Below are 15065 nucleotides of genomic sequence, written 5' to 3'. Positions count from 1 at the left end.
AGAGACCTGGTGAAGTGTTAGGGAAAAGCAAGGAATACCACAGTCTGACAATCGAAGTGGGGTTCGGGATTTCCTAGTTTATCAAGTTTTACTCATGGCACAGTGATGTTTGCAAATAAGTAACAGCTAAATGTTCACAGAATTATGAGCACATAAATATAAAATAGTCAGTACAATACAGTTAGTAGTGTTGGCTCATGCATGGGATTATGCTAGAGAAACAGCTTATTTGGGGAAGATGTACTATTTCTTTGTCCTCTGGTCTTATTACGGGAGTTGAGAAGAACATCAATTGATGGTGAAGTCTGTACTTCTGAGATGGGCTAATAAAGAACCCCTAATTGCTTGTAAGGACAGACATCCCTTAAGAAAAAAGCCTACTGAAAATGTAGCTGACTCCAAATGGATTTTATAAACTGATATCATCTTTGGCTGTGTTAAAGTAAAATAGAATATTTCCCCTTAATAGCATGCCCAACATTACAACAAAATTTAAAATGGCTTTGAACCAAAAAGCAACTATGGATTTTTTTTTTTTCTGAAGAAGTGAAATTCAGTCCTGACACTTTTACTCTCAAATTCCCCTTCTATTAGCTTGTATTTTCACTTTGGAATGATATAAAAGAGGTCATTTAGTTCCCATTTGCAAAGACAACTACGAAAAAAAACTTTTGAAAGCATTTGGTGGCATAGGTCTGATAGAGGTCAAATTATGAAAGTGAGATTTGCTTATGAATCAGAGCATACCCTCTGATTTGGGCTTCCTTCTGACTCTCATTTGACCAGTTTAGGGTCTGTCTCATATAGTTTGTCAGGATGCTATGAAACAGAATATATCTAGTTTGACCATCAGTCTATGATTATTTTGCCTAACTTCAGCTACCCAGGAGTCAAGGGATGAGCCTGAACTACTCATCTGGCTCCATCTATCATCAGTGAGGACAGGGAAACTTGATTAGTCTCCTTAGGATGGAGTGCATCATCATGCAGAAGTGTCCAGTTCTCAGAACTGAATAAGCAGCGAATTGCAGCCGTACTGTTAAGACCTGGATCTGTCCATAGGTAAAGAGTCACAGCTAAATGTGTAGATAACTTTTACAGCTGATTTTTTACAGAGGTTCAGCAGGACCTCTGCTCACATTCAGCTCACTTGATCTGGTTCTGTGCTTATATTTCTGAGGTTGATTTCTAATGACCAGCATCAGTTTTACTAATTATAACTGAGAACTTTGCAGGATGACTGGGATTATTTGGTATCAGGAACAAAATTTCTGGTCTCTTCTGGAATAGAAAATTCTATAGATCTCTGGACTGAATATTTTTAAGCAGGCATTCATAGCCAGTGTAAAATATTCAATAATTGTAAGTTACATTATAACAGAAAATCTAAATTCTTTTGGACATATAATGAACTAAACATTCTACAGGATTATGTATTTACTTAATCTCATAAAATTCTTTATGAAAAAATCTTCTTAATAACCTTCCAAAATGAAGATTTACTCTTTAGACAATATTATGACAATCCCTATGCAATTAATGTTGGGGCAATACCTATTGATGGGGAACTTTGCTGTGTAAGATACAGATGAATATTTAATGATGTAGTTATTTATTTAGCATATCTGTTGAGAGACAGTCTTTTTCATCTGACTCTTATTAGTCATCAAAAAGATTTGGGACCATTTAGGTCCCACCCTGCCTAACTCACTGACATTTGTTGGGCTCATGTGTTTACTGTGGGACAGCTACCAGGACAGAGACATGATCTGAAAAAAGAGGAAGGAAGGAGTTACTTTTTAAAATAGTGCACTAACCTCCCTGTGCATCACTTTAATGTGTTCTTCATCATATGCATGTATATGGCAGGTGAAATACACAATGAGATTGGGAGGCTGCTTGTTCAGGCTTCTGGATAGTCTTCAGTCCTCTGAGATTAACTTCAAACTTCTTTAGGCCTAAGGCTATCTGGTTAAATGGGAAAAATATTCCTGTGTAATGCATTCTGAAAGTGACATACCAAAAATAAGGTAACAGTGAAATATCAGCCACTGTATTCAGTGGAGACTGCAAGAGAACTCTTTTGCTAGTGAAACTGTTGTATAACACATACATTGATTGTTAAGAATAATACTAATTGATGTTAATTCTAAAGAAAGTCATTCCTGTGTTCATTGCTATGAAAAAATTGAACCAGTATTCTGAAAATGGTTGCAATAATTTATACAGTAAAATTACTTGGTTTAGTTTGTTTCCAATTAAAAAAATAAAAACCTAGTATGTTTTAGATACAACCTCCCAGAATTTTAGGATTATTAGTAACTCAGACCCACAGGTGCTTTAATGCATAATGGCTTAATGCACTAAATAATAACAAAACAAAAGATACCAGTGGAGAAGAAGAGTCTCTGAATCAGACTAGAGAATAGGACAAAACACATTAAAGCTGATGAAGATAAACTCAGATGGAAAAATATAGCAGGTAACTGAAAGCTGTGTAAGAGTCACTGGATTTTAAAAAAGTCCCAATTTTGTAAGCATAATAGAGAACAATATTATTTAAAATGCCATCCTGGATCAATGTATGAAGTGAAGGCATAGTTAGAAAATAAAAAGCCTACAAAGCAAACAGATAAAATGGGAAATATTTAGCAATCAATATAAATTGGAAGTTGCATAATATAAAAATAGAAAAATTAAAAAGACAACAGAGGAAAATCATTGGCTGGCAGGGCTTAAGAAAATAAAATGAGTTTAGAGTATATTAAGAACTATAGAAACCTTAACAAGGGTACATGCTGCTGCTCAATGCAGATGAGGAATTGATAAAGTTGCAGAAAAGGCAAATATTCCAGACATATTTCTGTTCTGCATTTGGAAAGAAGAAAGATGATGCACTTGTATCACATGGGCTGATGAAAAATTTTCCACTCTGTTAGTGACCAGAAGGAATGTAAAATATGTACTGGAGGTAAATATTTTAAAATCAGCAGGTGTGGATGGCTTCCATGGGCATACTAATAGAGCTTATTTAACTGATCTCTAGCCTGCTGATACTGATATTTCATAAATCCTCTAACAGCAAGGAAGTAGCAGAATACTAAAGGAGTGTCTGCTCTATGGCAACATTTTTAAAAAATGGCAAAGTCAATAATCACAGTAGATGTTCACTAGCAAGGCTAACAGCAGTTTGTGGAAAAAATATTAACTGATAGAGAATTCTTTGACAAAGAATAAGAAAATAAAGAGATGTATTTTCCAGCATCACAATAATCTTGATTAAAAAGCAAATTTAAAAAAAGGGCAAGAATAATTTAAGCACCCCTGCCATGAGAAGAAGATGACTAGAGATGCTCTCAAAGTTCTTTCTAGCCCTACCTTCTGCAGTTCTACAAAGACATAACATGGTAACCAACAGAAAGTCCTGACTGGACAAGAGTGAATACATGTATGGGTTGTGAATCCTGCTTGATTTTATCCTGAATCAGGATCAGGAGCAACACTGGATCACTCTCATTCTCTGAGAAATACACAGGACACAGGATGGTTGAAGCACAAGGAAAATAGTCCAGACAAGTTTGTCTGCTGGACATAGTAAAAAAATAAAGCCATGTCACTTTGCAAAAGCCATGGAAGTAGTATTAGGATGAGTTTTAAATTCTGTTCTATTCAGTATTTCAATCATTGCCCTAGAAGTAAATAGAAACTCACTGCTGATAAAATATGCAAGTATTGGGAAGCTTGGTGGAATGCAATGATGAGGGGAAAGCATTTATATAGGGCAGGAAGGATCATCTTCATGTTCAAGCAAAAAGCCTTTTACTACAGCCAAATGCAAAATTATGCATGTGGGAACCAGATAGGAGATTAGGAGATGTGTAATCAGAAACTCTACCCTGGAAAAAACAACACTCTGAAAAGGATCAGGATCATCACAGTATGGAGCAGTTTTACTCCAGTGAGATACTGTGGCAAAAAAGGGTGAAATCAATCCTCGAATGCATAAACATGGGAATAGTGAGTACCAGTACCAGGTTGCTGTTTTTCCCTTTGTGGCACTCATTAGACTAATCATATGCAGGATATTTATTTTCAAAGGTTGCTGAAAAGCTGGGGAAGGTGCATGGGAAGCTTGGTAATTATTCATGATCTAAAGAAAATGCCTTATTGTAGAAACCTTTTAGTGCTCAACTAGTCTGACATACTGAAAAGGAGATGACTTGATTCATGGCTTGATTAATGAATTGGTACTGTTGGAGGCATAAAATACTAGCAGGAAAGGGCTCTGAGCAGACTAAGTTTTACTGAGGACTGAGTGGAGGAGCTTTTAAGCCAGACAAATTCAAGTGAAGAATGAGACACAGAAAATGATTAACCACTAGAACAAGCTAATGTGGTGAATTCTTAATCTCCTTACGTCTTCATCAAAATTAGACATTTTTTATTGCCTACAGCCAACTGCAAGTTGTCAAGAATGAGTTGTAGCTTTTAATACTGGAATATATCCATGAAAATTAATGGTCTATGATAGCTAAGAGGTCATTCTAGGTGATAGTAATCTCTGAGATCCATTACATTGTAGAAGAAAGATGTATTTATTTATTATTATAATTATGTCAAGAAGCAGTACATAAACATGCAACTTCCTCTCTGTTTCGACCTGTAAGTGCTACAATTTAATGATAACAAGATGAATTTAGGTTGCCAAGATAACTGATGATGGAAACTGGAGGACTGTAAAAGTCTATTACTGATTTTCTCTCTTTAGATACTCCAGTATGATGTCCCTTTATCAGGTGGATTAGCATAATACAAAGGAAATACAATTTGCTGGGTGACTTCCTTTCTCTTTCTTTGTTCCTCTGTCTAGAAATGTCCTTGGCTGTGACATGCATCTATGATAACTAAGTAACATGGCCTTACATCAGAAGTTTTTGTCATTCTAAAAGCTCTTGGCCTGTGGAGTGTTCCTGGGCAGCTCATTGTGGATATTTGAAACATGAAAGTAGAGAGTCAAACCACGATTTTTATCTCTGAATCATTTTATGTATTCCTTTGACAAATCCCCTCGCCACATCATTTCAAATCTCAAAGGAACACTTTTTCAACTTCATTCCTATTGTGTAATTTCTCTCAACCATCTTCATTTAGCTTTGTTTTTAAATTGTGACCCTTGTCTTTTCCATCATTTCACCTTATCCGTTCCCCTCTAATCCCTCGTTTATTATCACTACTTGACTGATGTTTGAGAAATCTATTGTAAGTGACTTGGAGCAGAAACTTGTCATTTTACTGTTGATCAGAGCACTTTGCACATGTCGTGTCGTATAAATAAAAACTACTGTTCCAAAAATATTTAGTGTCTCAGTTATATTTTGCAGTATAATATGTAACAGAGACACTTTATGAAAAATAATTTATTTATTTTAACTCTCCCATCTCTGGCACTGACATTCAAAAGCATTTTAGGTAAATCATGTGCAATGTCTCTTCTCTATCTCTGTTCCTTAGCTAGCTCAGAGTTACAAGACGTGTCAATGAAGCGCTAGCATCAGGTTGTTTGCCACTCTAGAAACTCTTCAAATGTAACACCTCTTGACTTATCCTGTTTTCCATCAGCTTGTCTCAAAGCCTTCTAGCAAAGGAAATGTGTTTCCTCTTTTACAGCTGGGGAAAAACAGAGAGGTGAATTTGAGGGCACTGGGAAGGCCTGAAGCACATCTGTGTACAACCCAAGCCTTCAAGCCTCCAGTCTCCTGCCATTTTTAATGGGAAACACATCTCCCCAAAACAGATTATTGGATCAAGTTGGACTGGACATGTGCAGGTTTGTAAAGTGGTTTGCCTCTCCCCAAACCTACGTTTACATTTTGCTGAACCTGGCAAAATAAGAGAAAACAGGATTGCTACCAAACCCTTCAGGTTCTGTAATTTCCATGTATATAATACTTGCTTTTCTTCTGCCCTTGAATCTAGAATAGAAACTATGAAGGATTCTTTTTAGTTATTGTCATTAAAAACTCAAGCAAACACAGGCTAACTTAGTCAGATATCAATCACACCTCAGGTAAATCTTGTCTGCTGCTTGTTCTAGAGATCTCAGGATGCTCTGTTCCAAGGGACCTGTCTGGCATCTAACCCACACGAAGGCAAAGGTGGCAGAAGTTAGTGGAGGACACTCGTTCTCTGCTGAGAAATTTTTCTGTCAGTCCAAAGAGATGATCCCTGAACATCCCAGAGGAAACTCACATGCTTTGACAGTCTCTATGAAATAATGTCTTACTAACATTTTTTCCCATGGATACCTTGAATAGGAACACCCATGGAGAAAGCTTTCCTAAACAGGGAAATGCTTTGCTGCCTGGCACTTTGGTCACATCTCTTAGGAGTAAAAATTTCCTATTTGCAGTGTTTAGTTTCAGAGCCAAGCTCTTACCAAGCCAAAAGGCATGGCAGGTATCTGTTAGAGAAAAATGCTTTGAAGGAAAGAAAAGCTAAATACTAATGTAAGCTTAACTATTATAATCTATATCTAAAGGAAAGAAAAATGTTCTGAGTAAGGAAATGATTTCAGCAGTCACAGAGAGAAAGCCTAGAGTTTTCAAAAGCAGCTCTGGCTTCCTTGGGTTGCTGTCTAGCCTTCAACACTTTGAAGCTGATCCCAGGGACTGCACCATACTACATAGACTGGCAGAGGCACCATTAGAAGAACAAATGGTTAAGTGGCTTCAATTTTGTGCAGAGATAAGCTAAGAACCTTCATGGATGCAACTTCTGCCTGTATCCCTTTATGAGTCAACTACTTTCTCTGGAGTGATGAATATGGGGCTAGTGTCTGAGCCATAGAAAAAACCCAAGGTCCTGACACAGGCAAAAGAAAGAGAGGAGGCATCATTCCAGAGAGTCTCCTCCAGCTTGGAGGAACCATGTTTAAAAATTTCCTTCATGTTGTCTTCAAAAAGCTCAGCAAATTCACAGCTTGTATTTTTTCTACCTGCCCCATAAGGAAAAAGAGACAAAGAAAGCAATTTCTATGGTACTGCATGAAGACCTATGCAAGCTGATGTGAGACAGTACATGACTTGTGGTATTCTTCAAAATCCATTTCCTGCTTCAGGTATTTGAATAACATTTGTCACCACAGTGGTTGGGGTCCCTTCAGGCAAAAAAAAAAAAAAATTCCTTCTTTAATTTCCTTGCAAGCCTAAATTGACTCTTTGTTCCTCAGTTTCCTGTCAGAAAAGCCCATGTTTTGGATGTACATCCATGGGGGATTATTAAATAAACACATAGCATCTACTCTTTATTCTATACATACAGGGAGATGAAATTCCCAATTTCCAATTGTGAGACATCCTCAGGATAACATGACAGAAAAAAACAAACTTCCCCAGCGAGGGAAAAACCCTGACTGGGTCTTGACAGGTTTTAAACAATTGTGATGAAGTTTTTCATGACAGATGTTTCCTTCAAAGCACTGGCTGGGCTGTGTAGAGAATGGGGAGTGTTATTCGGTGAGATTCTCATTTCATTTTCTGCAGAACCCATTAGCATGTTTAAAGAGAATCAAGAAATTAGGCCAAGCATGACTTAATAAGCCTGGCCTTAAACCCTGCTCTGGAAATATGGATCCCATTCCTCAGTAGTTCCTAAGCAATATCAGACAAGCCACTTGGACTAAACCAGTAAGACTAATTTCCAGGTGTATCTTTTTCAAGACCAGGACTGGATATACAGAAGGGATGAACATCCACTGGATTAAACTGTAATTTAAATATAAGGAGCCATATAAAACTAAGTTCTCTGGGGAAAGAAAGATGCTATGAATCTCAAATTTAGAATTCTTTTAAACTGAAACATGTTTGAACTTCAAAGCCCAGTCTGCAAAGCAAGATCTTACCTCACTGGGAATGATTACAGTGGCAGTGATACTTGTGATGTACAAGATACCCCTGTAATGACCACATTAAAGTGTTCCTGAAGACATAAGTAATTTTTTTTTTCTTCAGTGTAACAATGTGCCACAAATAAAACACACAAATAAAATTTAAGTGAGGGATTAAGCTCTGTCTGTCACAGAATGGATGAGTGAGGAACCAGCTTGGGTATTGCTGCACTCCACTCTTTATCATGTCCAGATACAGGAGTATAGCTGCAAACAAATATGATTATCCCATTTTCCAAGATGTTTCCATACAGCCACATGTTATACTAGACCCAAATAAAGAAACCCTTCCAGAACCAGACAGGCTGGTGCAGAAACATCTGAACTGATTTTGGGCACACATGTAGGAACTAGATCAGGTATTATATATGATCTATGCTATTTCAGAAAAAGACAACACACACCTGAAGATCAGCAGCATTCCCTGTGCCTGTTTACAAGTGGCTGCAGAGACACTAGAGACCCCTTATGTCACCACAAACGCTTTTCATCTTGGACCCGCTTCCTGCACACCCAGAGCATCCCAGCCTGGATGCTCTGCAGAGAATGGTGCTCGCTCCCAGCACGAGGCCTTGGGGAGCTGAAGCTTCCTTGTGAACGCCTGACAAAAGGGCAGTTCTAGAAACTGTCTGCCTTTGTCCCCAGTCTTCATCCTACTCCCACTTTCACTGTATTATAATCTCAACTTCATTCTTTTTTGCTCTTCCTTTACTAGCTCAAGCTGAAAGAAACAAGGATGAATAGAATAATAACAGCTCTTCTGGACCAGCTAATGCAGCTAGGGAGAGCTGAACAAGCTCTCAGGTGTACAGCACCACCATCAGGTGCTCTCTCTGACATTTCTCCCTCCTGCCTGTCCCCTCAACACAGTACAGTGTCTTCATTCCCCTCACCCTGCTTCACTGCCTCCTCCTTCCTTTCTCCCCATTCTGGGAGCCCTCTCGTTTATCCTTACCTCCTCCTTCCTCTCTCTGCATGATGTGACTAGACAGGAGAATACAGATTTATGTATTCTCTACACGTGCTTCTCATTTTTTCCGATCCATCTTTGGCTCTTAATTTCCCCTTCTTGTAGGTGAGTATCTCTCAGCTCTCTTCTTCCTCTCTCTTTGACCTTTCATCTGCTCCTTGTAAGGCATTCTCTCCTCTCATGTTGTGAAACATTCATGCTGTCTCATACTGTGAAATTATCTCTCTCTTGACTATATCTCTAGCATGGTCCTCGGTGCTTTCTAAAGGATGCTATTTCACAATAAATACGTAAGCACAGCTTCAGGCTGCTGTCTTCTCCAACTGCCTAATTGTATATGGTATTTTAAGGTGCTGTTTAGAACATCAAAGATGTCTAAGCTATTTTACCATTTTCCTTCTCAGCTCTGTTGAAATTTATACAGAGCAATTGTGGGGTTTTTTATCCAGCTTGAGGTCAGCACAAGCAGCGCTGCCCTAGCTTGCACAGCTCAGTTGCTGAGGCAGGGCTAGCCGTGCGTTATTCTCCATTTCCCCTTTAAAACGCTCCATCTTCCTGCATCTCCAGCTCTCACAGCGAGATTGTGCAATCAGGTGACTCGGTGACAGGCTGGTTTGCTGCATTGTGGCATCCTCGGAGAAGCTACAAAGGTTTGTACACAGAGCTCCCCGGGCGAGCGCAGAGGGAACGCCGGGCAGCAGCCCGGGCACTCCCGCGTTACGCAGAGCCATCAATGCTCGGCCGCGGCGCCTTCGGTGTGTGCAGCGTCTGCTGGCCCTGCAGCTCTGGGGCTGAAGGAGCAGCCTCTCCAGAGAGCACCTGCCTTTAACACAGTCACTGCTGCCAGACATCTTGAGAGTCCTTCATTATAATTGCTTTGGGGCCTGCACAGATCCGATGTTGCCTCATTATTGGGACGATTTATTATTGAAACCAGAAATGCTGAGTCATTAAACAGAGGTCATAAAAACATCCTTATACTGCTAAAAGCATTAGCTCATCATTTCTGGTACTACAGAAGGTAGGAGAGTCCAGGAATCCTTGTGCCTGTAAGAAAGAAAATGTGGACTGCATCAGAGGCCTGGGAAGATCAGACAAGAGCCCTAAGTCAGTAACCCATTAGGAAAAGCAGAGTGCTGGTTAAAGACAGACCTCTGGGTTCAAGATCAATTGCCATTTCTGCATTTGTGTCACTTCAGGTTACCATTTTATCCCAGAATATGTTAATGTCTCTCACCGAAAACGGACAGAACTAAAAACCTTGCTCACTTTTGTCTGAAGACTATAAGGCACTTCAGAGGCACCAGCCAGCTACCCCTAACTGCAGAGAGCTGCCAGTTACCTCCATCTCTGTTTTTTCAGAGGAAAGCCAAAGGTACGGAGGGGGCATTTGTTTGCTTGAACCCTGGTTCAGGACTGCACTCTCCTGATTTCTCATGCCAAAGAAAGGCAATTTTTTTTCCTGTGTTCTTGTGCTGCCAAAAAGTTAAGGTAGCCAGAGAAAGGATTTAAATTCATTTTTACTACCTATGCTTGAAATTTATTTTCTTACTATTCTTCCTCGGGCAGTTTTCTGAATCTGGAGAGAAAAACACATTTTTCAGAGACTGTATTTCTCTATTTTAATACAGAAGCTGCAGACAAATACTTCCTTTGATTAGCTGTGTTTGATTTCCTGCACTGCAGGGATGTCCTGTCAGCGTCCAGATCCACCAACAGGCGCATGAGGGTTACATCCTTCAGCTGATGGGGTGTGTGTATGTTTATTTGTTTTTGTCACGGATTTCTTTGGAGGAGTAAATATGAAGGACTCGTACTGCAGGTTCAGCCAAGGCGCACTGTGCCACTTCGCGTTCCCAGCCGGAGCCAACACTCCAGGCGTTTGGGTAGGGCAGGGTGTTCCCGACGCTCACCTGAGCACACACCGGCCCGCACGGGCAGGGTCTGGTTCTCCAGGGGACGCAGGTCCCTCCCTTGGGGCTACCCCTTCAGGCTCTGTGCCCCGCGATGGCCCCGCGAGGGCTCGCCGGGCCGGTCCCTCCTCCTGCGGGCCGAGGGAAGAGGCTGCAGGCCGGCAGGAGGACGCAGGGCCGGCGCCGCGGGGCGGGGGAGGCAGTGTGAGGCAGTGCGGAAAGAGTTAAGGGAAGGTGGCGGGGCAGGCTGGCTGTCGGGAGCGAGCATGTGCAGATTGAAACCGCATCCATACTACGGGCGAGTGTCACTGGCACACTTCACCTCCCGCCGGCCGCGGGGCACCCATGGACACCGGTGAGGACACGAGCCGCGGCCGGGCGGGGGGGGCGAGCGGCGGCACCGGGGGCTGCCCGCGGCCGCTGCCCTCACGGCCGCCCCGGCGGGGGTGCGTGGGGCCCGCGGCGGCCTCCCCGCAGCCGAGCGGCGCGGGGGATGCGCTGCCCGGGGCGGAGGGCGGGGATGGCGCCCGACGCCGTTGGTTTCGCTTTCTGGCGGCGGGAGGGCCGTGCAGCCCCTGCCGGGCGGGTGCCGGCCGGAACGAGACAAAGGCGGGCGGCCGAGCGGAGCTTCCCCGCCAGCGGCGGGCCCGGCGGGGACACCGGGCAGCAGTGTGTCGCCCCCTCCCGGGGAGCGGCGCAGCCCCGCAGGCCGGGCCCCGCCGCCTCCCGCTGCTCCTCGGGGCAGCAGCGCGGTGCGTGTCGAGGGGTTTTGCTCGGGAGTTCCCGACCCTGGCTGCGAAGTTTTCGGGGCTCAGGGAAAGCAGGGTGGAAGGGTTGTTGAAATCGGAGCTGCTTTTCACTGGATAGTGTCTTTTTTTTTTTTTTTTCCCGTGCAAAGGAAAGAAATGTCTCGAAACGTTGTATATCTTGTATATCATTGTTGTATATCTGTAAAACTTTATTCCAGGCAAGGGGAAATAGCTCTGAATGAGCCCAGCGTTTGCAGAGCTGAAGTGGGAGGTGGGAGCTGACTCTGGTCCGCTCAGTGACTTTTCTGCAACCTTGTGAATTACTCCTGTGTGTAAAGCCAGAGGTCAGGGATACAGATACTACAGTCTTTTCTTTTCTATTAAAAACCAAAAAATTAAATTAGTCTCAAGATGTTTGCTCTTGTTCCATTTTTGGTATGGAAAAATATTCAGAATAGCTGAATTTTTGCAAAATGGAAAATCTGATTCCTTCTGTTCCCCATTCACTCATTTACTCTAGGGTTTTGCAAATTGTTTCTAGGATGCTTAGGCTTAGGAGCCGGGATGGTGGGGAGGCTGCCCTGTCCTGTTCATCTTAAGCTGGAACATTACACTGAGACTTCCTGGAGATCATTTCACATTGCTGGTCCAAAACTACTGGGAATGTACAAACTTGTTAAGCCTCATAATTACACAGCAGATGCAGAAAAACTCTGTTACTTGAAATACTTTGTATTGTTCTCTGGCATTGTTTATTTGACATGTTTTTCCTGTTTTTTCTTATTTCTGAGAAAAAAAAGCACTCCCTGCAGGAGCTGGTTTTTTTCACAGGCAAGGTGGTAACATCTCTGTGGCTGTCAGAGCTGTGTGCATTGGGGATTTGCAAGAAGAACAGATTGCCCAAAGAGCTCCATTCTGTGTTTTCCAGGGGCACAAATGCATTAATAAATGTACAACATCAGTTAGAGATGGGGCTAGCTACTGTTTGGTGGTAAATAGGAAGTAATTAAAACAAAAATTACTATAAGTTATTAGGAAACAGAAAAGAAAGACTTATTAACACGGAGTCCAAAATGCCAGTAGGCACTTTCAGCCAGCACTGAGGAAAATTGTTCAGGAAATCTGTAAGATACTCTCGTGTCCATGACACATCCTGAAGGTCCTTCTTGAATTCCAGCACCTTGTTCCAGTGAGAAGGTATGACTTCTTGCATGGGGAGATGTCAGTTTTCCCGTGTTAGGTAACAGCATCTTGCTACTGTGCATAAGTTAAGATTTTTCACTAAATCTGAAAGTAGGTATTTTCTCCCTGAGGAATATATGCTCTTGGTGTGTATATATGAGAATTTCATACTTCTCTGTTGAGGCTGCCGCTGAAGAACATGGGGATCTCCGTTTGTAGAAGAGGAAACTGAGGTAGGAAAATGGCATTTCACAGGTCGTTGTCAAATTGAAACACGACTTAACTCCAAATCGTTTGGTTTAGCTAGTAGCTATAGCAGCTTTCTAAACAAAGCTCAGCAAAAGTGCTAGAAGCAGCTGATTCAAAGTGAAACATTTTGAGATCCTCTGATCATGGGGATGTTGAAAAAGCATGTAGTATAGTCTGGTGGAAAGGAAATGGAGGAGCAAGCAGAAGTTGAGGCAGTACTGCTTGTTACTGCATAACTTCTTGCTGAGGCTCTGGCCCCATGTCTGTCGCCTTGGTCAGTATTTCTGTGCCCACTCTACTGAAGGCTGATGGTGAAGGCAGAAAACAAGCTGCTTCCTTGGAGAGTTCAAACCTTGGAATTCTTATGGCAAGATCCCGTGGTAGTTTACAGAAGTGGTAAAGGGATCTAAAGCAAGAGGTATGGATAGCACAGGCATGTAGGTTGAGAGTAACCAAGACCTCTGCACCCATATGGAAATGGTACCTGGAAGTGGGGACTGCAGTTTTGTCATAATGTCATAATGTTATGTGGTGCCAAACAGTGAAAGGCAAATTTAACCTTAAAGGGAGATGCAGGTTTCTAGATTAGAGTGTAAGGCAGGAGGAGGTTTTTGGATAAGATGAACTCGACAGCATGTGCAGTCTTTTAACATATCTTTTTACAATCTATACTTATTCAGCATCTTGGAGATGTTCTAGGGAGTCAAGATGTAAGGATCCCTTTGGCCTTGTAATTTGTGGATCTACTTACTCCCACACATCAAGAAATGGGGAGAGGAGTTGTTTTCTGGCATTGTAAATATGCTTTTAATACCTGTCAGCTTGGTTAAGGCCGTAACTGTCCTCGGATCAGGTGTTTCAGGGCTGCTGGCAGGCACTGCATTGTGTCCAGGAGGGGTATTTCTTCTCATGGCATAATTAGTCAGATGAATTTAAGTTTTACCTCCAAGTTTTACTTGAATTTAAGTTTTACTCTCCAAAGTGTTAAAAATTAAGTGCAGTTGGGGACTGATCATGCCAGGAAGAAGGTGTGGAGGGGGAATGAGGAGGAGGAGAGTAGACTGTGCACTTTTCCTGTGGAGGGTGGGGAGAAAGGAGGGGGGAGCAAGACCCAACTTTTTGCTATCATCACATGCTTTGGTGGCAAGTCTTGTTTGTATCCTCAGAATTGTACTTATCACAGAGTCTGGGGCCAGGCAGCTCCTTTTTCTGCAGCATGGGATTGGTCACTAAGCGTCACCTCTGTGAGATTTGTTAGGAGAGTCCTTTGCAAGTTTTGGAGTTGCCTCACTGGCTGTGGTGTGCTTTCTTGTGCTCCTTGTTCATGGTGTGCACCTCTAGTTTCCTTAGACTAAAGAACTTCTGTCCTTATCCAAGTTGTTGAGCTATGTTGCAAGAAACTTAATGAAATTTTAATAAAATTATCTGCAGGAGATTTGACTCAGTTTTAGGCAAAAGAGTCCTTTCTGTTAAGCTGTCTGACAACAGAAAGAAGTTTTTCCTCATGGAAGATGATTGGAAAGCATCATGAAAAAGCATCTCCTTTTAAAAAGGAGAAAATATATTGGGGAGGCTTAAAGAGTAGTGGTGTGGAGGAGACCTTGTTTTGATGGTGAAATCATAGAAGCAGTGGAAAATTTTATTGTTGCAAATTGTACCTTAGGATTCTTTTTTTATGGGTTGCCTTCAACAAATACCATGTTTAAGAAAATGAAATTAAGTTGTTGTATTGTTTTGTTTCTTTTTTCAGTCTCAGACAGCCTGCTATTATATGGTAAGAGGAGAGGTAACAACATGGCTAATTAAAGGGCAGCAGTGCTTCATTCCTTAGAGCTAATTATTCTCTAGAAAATGGGTCAATTACTTAAAGAAATTGTTTGCCAGCAGGAGGTAGGAAAAGCCTTTATTCCCACTCCTCACCATCCTTTTGTGGGAAGCACTTCCTACCTCCATAGCAGTTGCACTACCTTGTTAAGCTTTCAGGTGCCAGAGCCATTCCCTGCAGATGGGAAGTGGCACCTGAGAAAACTTATAGGTGGTCACTCCTGTCCTGAATG

At 41.8% G+C, this 15065-nt stretch overlaps 1 protein-coding gene across 6 annotated transcripts in view; it reads left to right on the top strand.

The window, feature by feature from the left end:
• Positions 1 to 10792: 10792 nt before the first annotated feature.
• Positions 10793 to 15065, top strand: part of TMEM229B (transmembrane protein 229B) — a 39587-nt gene continuing 35314 nt past the window's right edge. For 2 of the 6 annotated variants that reach the window (XM_059849721.1, XM_059849719.1), the window contains exon 1: positions 10813 to 11183. The gene's annotated coding sequence lies outside the window, so the exon portion shown is untranslated. Of the gene's footprint in view, positions 11184 to 11795; positions 11922 to 15065 lie in introns of all 6 variants that reach the window. The other 4 variants (XM_059849723.1, XR_009486953.1, XR_009486952.1 and 1 more) reach the window with 4 other exon arrangements.

This window comes from Haemorhous mexicanus, chromosome 6 (assembly GCF_027477595.1).
Source record: "Haemorhous mexicanus isolate bHaeMex1 chromosome 6, bHaeMex1.pri, whole genome shotgun sequence".
NCBI lineage: Eukaryota > Metazoa > Chordata > Aves > Passeriformes > Fringillidae > Haemorhous > Haemorhous mexicanus.
This window is presented reverse-complemented; position numbering and strand designations above follow the sequence as displayed.